General features: G+C 38.3%; 1 pseudogene; it reads left to right on the top strand.

The window, feature by feature from the left end:
* Positions 1-903: 903 nt before the first annotated feature.
* On the top strand, positions 904-1,450 carry LOC106002683 (annotated as a pseudogene).
* Positions 1,451-7,270: the final 5,820 nt, after the last annotated feature.

Here is a 7,270-nt window from a genome sequence, read left to right as displayed (position 1 = left end):
GAATATACATTATAGTATTTAATTTAAATATTTAGTCACTGAAATGGATATTCTATATCCACAACTTAGAGCCCTTTCCAAATACATAATTGCAAACCTCATCTATTACCATCTTCCTTGAAGACAGTCCTTGCTGAAAACGAACCAAATGTGGTAAACCAATTAAAATGTAAGCCATTGTCAAATGCTGTTGTTTTAAAGCATGGAAGTGATAGAACAATTAATGCCAGTGAACAGCTGGTTCTAAGGAGTATGGAAAGTGATTACTTTGGACTCTAGGTGGAAAAATCCACAGATGTTTCAGATTGTGCTTCATTTTGGCATTTGTGAGATATATTTCAAATGAGAAGACAGACAATAGGGTGGGTAAGATGTGGTATGCAGCTTTAAATACAGACTGAAGCAAACCAAAGAATGTGAAAATATTTTTCCTTAAAAGCTTTCTGGGTGTATTGTGCTATACACTATAATGATGAAATGATCATTTCTTTGGAAAAGTCATGACAAAACACTGTCACCTGTTGAATTTCTTTATAAAGTGAATCTTAAATGACAAGAATGAAGAAATTTAAATATGTTAATAAAACATTATCAAGTATTAGTTTAATTTTTGATTAAAAGTTAAAGCAAACTGACAGACTATTGGTCCATTAAGATTTATGTTTCATGTCATATTTATTTTCCTTTTGTTCCTCTTTTTTGGGTGGTGATATTTTTTCATAGAATCAGAATTTTTTTATTAAATTAAGACAATAGTAGGCTCATTTTATGACAAACCAAAATATAAACACCAAAAACATTTTTCACTAAAAAAACACTCATAAAAAATCATGAGGGGGAAAAGGCTCAGGAAAACTGGTCTAATCCAGGCGCCAGAGGAAAGGCTTAGGAAAACACCTGAACATGTGGCATCCCAATGCAGGGCAGCTGGTGCAAAATGCAAGTATCCCTTACATGGGGTGCCCTGGAGGTTCCAATCCTGGGTGTCCATCTCTTTTGTGCCCACAACCTGTAAATCTGGCCATTCCTCCTGGTCCTGTTCCCGGGTGTCCCTTTCCTCCAAGACCTCCCCAGGGGAACCCAGCTTTCCCTCCATGTGGGCCCTCTTACTCTGTGCGACAGCCAGAGTATCCAGGATACCAACCCTCAGGTCCTTACCCTCCCCATGCCCACCACCTGCACCTGGCATGTGTCCTGTGAATCCCCTGGCTCCTGGCATAGGCCCACGAGCCACAATGGACAAGAAAACACTGAAGAAAATGAAGAAAACACATAAAAAGATGCACAAACACCACAAGCATGGCAAGCATTCCTCCTCTTCCTCCTCCTCTTCCAGCAGTGACTCTGACTGAATTCAGGGCCTGGACCCTCTCCTCAAGTCTCACCAGTTTTGCTCTCATCAAGCTTCTGCTGCGGTGTTGTACTAGGGGGAAATTAGCCCTCTGAACCCCACCCCATCCTCATCTGAGCCTTACCCTGCTGTTCAGCCCTGACTGGCTAGGGAAATGGATAAAGTATTTCTGTGGGCTAGTAAAGACCATCTCCTTCCTGGTTGATTGATCTTTTGTTTTCTTTTTCTTTTTCTTTTTTTTCTTTCTTTTTTTTTTTTTTTTTGGTTCGTGACTGGGACTCCAGCTCAGTACCTAATGCTTTTACTCATTGGCTGGCACTCTACCAATTGAGTCGTGCCTCCAGTCTCAAGAGCTGAAGACTTTAACAGAGGAGGAGTTTTTTGAAGATGGTGAAACCTCTGAGCTAAATGCTGAAGACAAGTTTAAATTCTGTAAAATGTGTTTTTTTTCCTTCCATTTCCATTTGTAATACTTGTGGTTGGTGAAAAATTCATTATGATAAAAAACCTGTACTTTTTTTTTTATAAACGTAGCATACTAGGATAATATAGAGCTAGATATGTTCCCAGCAGGCCTCTTAATGATTTCATTAACTGCAAGGCTGCCTTGATTCAAAGCAAGAGTCCATTTAGTTGATGAGCTTTCTGGAAATGTAATCTCTACTCCTTAGCTCAGCATGCTAGCTCAGGTCCTACTCTCATTTTCCAATTCTCAGTCCAAATAAAGCTATTTTTTTCTGGTCAAAAAAATCATGAGGATTTGGGGGAAGATGGAGGAGGAGAAGCTGGAGGGTAAACAAGCTCTTACAGAGAAAGCAGTTTTAATGTTCCAGTGAACAGTCCTAGGCCAGAGAGTCACACCAAGTGTGCCATCACAGTACAGAGAGTTTGGCCAAAGAGGGAAAATCCAGGCAAGATGATAGATCTGAGCACTTGCCAGTAGCCACAGCTGAGGTGGCAGTAGGGACAGCACCAGTGGCTGTAGCCCCCATACTTACAGAGAGAGTCCACGACAAAGGCCCCAGAAGTGGCCGGTGAGCAGATTCTACTCAACACCAGCAAGAACTAACAAGGAGCAGATATCTTCATTCTGCAGATCACAGACCAGACAGTCGCAGGAAACAACACTCTGGCATGAGTAGAATCCTGACATCCTCACTCCTTCTCAAGGAGCAGAGGAGGCAAGGCCACCCATCCCCCACTACCAGAGATCTCCATCTAAGATACTGACCTCCACAGGGCTGAGCAGATAGCTCTGACTCAGGCCTTGGAAAAAAACAAAGAGTCATTTAGTAGGTCACAGGAAGTAGACATGACCTGCCAGGCTCAGCTCTACCCAGGGGAATGTCACCCCAGCCAGCCAGGAGAACCAGTGTCCTCAGAGGAGTGATTTCCTTCACAGGGTAAACAGAGACAGAGGCTGTCCCTTCCTACAGCAGCCTAGACAAACAATTGAAACTCTGTAAAAAAAAAACAAAAAAAACCCTAAGAATGGGTTCCATGAGTGTTTCAGGAATTGCCCCACAGGTAAAAGCTACTATTTGCTGAAAGGCCTCAACCCTATCTCATCAGGCATTTCCACACTGGAGGAAACAGCCATCTCCCTCTTTTGTGATACTCAAAGCAGATCTCCCTTCCACGGAATAGCCTGGGAAGAAGCAAAGCATTTTTCTGCCAGCACGAAAAATTTGACTTAAGAAACCAGTCAAGCAAAATGAAAACCAAACACCACAAGCACACCAGAGACTCCACCAAGAAACTGGTTATGGACACAGGGGAGATACAGGGTCTTCCCATTCCCCCCCAAAAAAAACCCCAAAAATCAAAGAACTCTTTTTTTAACCTTTTTTTTCAATTTTTATTTGTTAAAAAAGTGATGTTAATTTTTTCTCATAATTTTTATTTTTGGTGTGTGTGTGTGTGTGTGTGTGTGTGTGTGTGTGTGTGTGTGTGTGTGTGTGTGTTTAATCTCTTTTGACATTTTGGTCTTTTTTATTGTTTTCATATTTTTCTCTCTCTCTTTTTTGTTTGACTTAATTGCTGTTCAGCTCATCGCCAGATATATACCTGTGGTCAATTATTAGACCTTATCCCCCATTGTGTACATACTTAATCCTGAAATTTATTACTGGATTCAAAACATCTTAGGCTTAGTTTCTTTAATACCTATCCTTTTCTTCTCTCAATATCATTTCTTTAAACTTGCATAATATTGTGTTTCACTTCTTAGATTTAAATTTTTGTTTATCCATTTTTTCTTTATTTAAAAAAAATCTCTCTCCTATCATTCTGTCCAATCCATTTCACTCTTAGAGATTAGGACTTGGTTAAATTCACTCTTGTTTTACCTTTCCACATCCCTCTAATCCTATTTTTCTCCACAATTCTCCCTAAACCTAATAATTTCTGGTGTGTCAAATCCTTTTTGCTTTTATTACCCCATTAGTCCATGGTTGTTTGATGATGAATAGATTGTATCTGATGAACTAGATTTTATACGCAGCCATTTTGACTGTGCAAATACAGGACTCCAGTTGATGCTTGCTTTAAAATAGTAGTCTAGCACAAAATTGGTTTTACTTTCATACCAAATGGGCAGAACAAGCTGGAAAACACAAGAAAAATGGCCAGTCCAGCTATATGAATTCCCACTCATGATAATCAAGTGACAGAATACTTAATGAATAATCCAGAAGAGAGTTCCTAAAAAGCTCTACAAGCACTACTGGTAAACATGGTGAATGAATAGATTGAAAACTTGCAAAGGACTCAGTGTGAGTGTGATAGAGAGTGAGAGGGGGCAAACCAAAGATTAATACAGGAATCTTGTGAGCATGAGAAAGCTACTCAAAGATTAATACAGGAATTGTATGAGAACAGTCAAAGAGAAATACATGAGAAGGCTGAGATCAGTCCAAGAGAAAGACAGGAATTGCATGATTGAGAGGAAGTTGTTCAAAGAGTAATACAGGAATTGCAAGAGAGGGATGAGAATAGAGCAAGATCAAAAAAGGCATTCATGGAATCCATGAACAGACAGCTGAATGAATTCAGGGAGACCATAAAGGGAATGCTCAATGGAGCCCAAGAAAAGTAATGGGAGTCCAAGGAAACCATAACGAATAAACTAAGTGATTTGAGAAGAAACACTGACCACCAAATTAAGAAAGTAAAGTTTATACAAGACCTAAAACAAAGCTCCAACAAAGAATTTGAAGCCATCAAAGCCAAACAATTAGAAGGAAAAGAAATAAAAACAAAGTAGAAAGTCTTGACAGTTGGTTAAACCATGCAGAAGATCGAATCTTGGGCATTGAAGACAGCCTAGATATTATAGAGAAAGAATGTATAACTATCCAAGACAAATCCAAGAAATATGATAGATCTATTCAACATTTGGAAAGCACCATCAGAAGGACTAATCTGAGGATAATGGGTGTAGAGGACCACCTGGAGACAGAAGTTAATGGTTAAAATTTATTTCACAGAATCATAGCAGAGAACTTCCCAAACATGCAAAAAGATAGGCCTATTCAGATACAAGAAGCTTTTAGAACCACCAAACCAGACTTACAAAAGATACTTGAAGATGTCCTACACATAGAAAACCAACAAGACCACAGTAAAGGCCAAGAAACAGGCTCCAAGGGAATAAAATTAGAACTTAACACCAAAAGCCACCAAATAAAGTCCTGTAACACATGGAGGCTGAACAACACACTGTTGAATCACCAGTGGGTCATGGAAGAGATTAGAAAGGAAATGCAAATGTTCATGATATTCCACAAAAATGAACACATAAATTACCAGCTCCTCTTGGACATAGGAAATGCAGTACTCAGAGGCAATTTTATACCTCTGAGTTCCTACATCAACAAATTAGAGAGATCTGAAATCAACAACTTAAAGAGACATCTGAACCTCATTGAAAAAGAGCAACCAAATAAAGTCCAATCCAGTAGATTGAAAGAAATAATTAAAATTAAATCAGAATTAAACGAATTAGAATCCAAAAAAAACATAGAAAGAATCAACAAAATAAAGAGTTGGTTCTTTGAAAAAATTAACAAAAATTGACAGTCGCTTAGCAACTTTTATCAGAAAAAGAAGAGCACACACGGAAATAAACAAACTCAGATATGTGAATGGAAACATCACCACAGAAACAACCAAAATCCAGAACATTATAAGGGAATACTTCTCAAACCTTTATGCTAATAAGTTTGAGAACCTGGTAGAAATGGACCTTTTCCTAGCAAATATTGATATGCCAAAACTAAACGAAGATGAGTTAAATCAAATTAACAGGCCCATATCAAGCATTGAGATAGAAGCACCAATAAGAGAACTCCCATCTAAGGACCAATGGATTTACAGCGGAATTCTACAAGGCCTTCAAAGCAGAGCTCACACCAATACTCTTCCAACTCTTCAATGAAATTGAAAGAGAAAGTGCACAACGGGACTCATTCTATGAAGACATCATAACCCTCATTCCAAAACCAGGCAGGGACTCATCAAAGAAAGAGAACTAGAGACCCACTTCTTTGATGAACTTTGATGCAAAACTTCTCAACAAAATTTTGGCCAATCGACTTCAACAATTCATCCAAAAAATCATACACCATGATCAAACAGTATTCATTTCAGGGATGGAAAGCTGGTTCAATATATGCAAATCAATTAATATAATTCCTCACAGCAACAGGAGCAAAGATAAGAACCACATGGTTATCTCAATAGATGTAGAAAAAAGCGTCTGACAAGTTCCAAAACCCCTTTATGATGAAGGCTCTGGAAAAATTAGGAATCCAGGGAACATTCCTCAATACAATAAAGGCTGTATATGACAAACCTTCAGCCAGCATTATACTTAATGGTAAAAAAAAAACTAAAGCCATTTCCTCTTAGGAACTAGACAAGGATGTCCAATCTCTCTACTTCTCTTCAATTTAGTATCAGAATGCCTCGCTACAGCATTAAGATAAGATGCAAACATTAAAGGATCCAAATAGGGAAAGATGAAATAAAACTTTCGCTCTTTTCAGATGACATGATCTTATATTTAAAGAATCCCACAGAATCCACTCCCAAATTACTCATGCTGACTCAAAATTTTGGCAAAGTAGCAGGGTATAAAATTAACACTCAAAATCAATGGCTTTACTGCATGCCAACAATGAGAAAAGCGTGGCTGACATAAGGAAAGCAACTCCATTCGTAATAACCCCACAAAAAATGAAATACATAGGAATTAGATTAACCAAAGAAGTGAAAAATCTATGATGAAAACTTTAAAAACCTGAAGAAGGAAATCAAAACAACTTAGAAAGTGGGAAAATCCTCCCATGTTCCTGGATTGGAAGGATCAACATCATGAAAATGGCAATACTTCCCAAAACTATGTACAAAATCAATGTGATACCTATGAATATTCCAACCTCATCCTTCAAATAAAATAGAAGAGGCAATCCAAAAATTCATATGGAACAATAAAAGACCCCGAATAAAAAAATGATCCTCAGAAAGAACAATGCCGGAGGAATATCAATAGGAAATTTCAAACTCTACTACAAAGCAGCTTCGGACTGGCACTAGAACAGATCTCAGGACCAATGCAATAGAACTAAAATCCTAGAAATTAACTCACAGATATATAGCCATCTAATCTTCGATAAGGGAGCTAAAAATAATAGAATGGAAGAAAGACAGCTTCTTCAGTAAGTGGCTATCAAACAAAATTGGTTAATCACTTGTAGAAAACTAAAGCTATATTCTTATATATCACCCTGCACCAGAATCAACTCCAAATGGATCAAAGATCTGGAGTTACAGCAGACACCCTAGGTCTCCCTTGGCACAGGCCGAAATTTTCTTAATAGATACCCAGAAACACAACAAATCAGAGAAAGGTTGGAC

Source organism: Dipodomys ordii, unplaced genomic scaffold, assembly GCF_000151885.1.
Source record: "Dipodomys ordii isolate 6190 unplaced genomic scaffold, Dord_2.0 Scaffold1000000079, whole genome shotgun sequence".
NCBI classification, from domain to species: domain Eukaryota; kingdom Metazoa; phylum Chordata; class Mammalia; order Rodentia; family Heteromyidae; genus Dipodomys; species Dipodomys ordii.
This window is presented reverse-complemented; position numbering and strand designations above follow the sequence as displayed.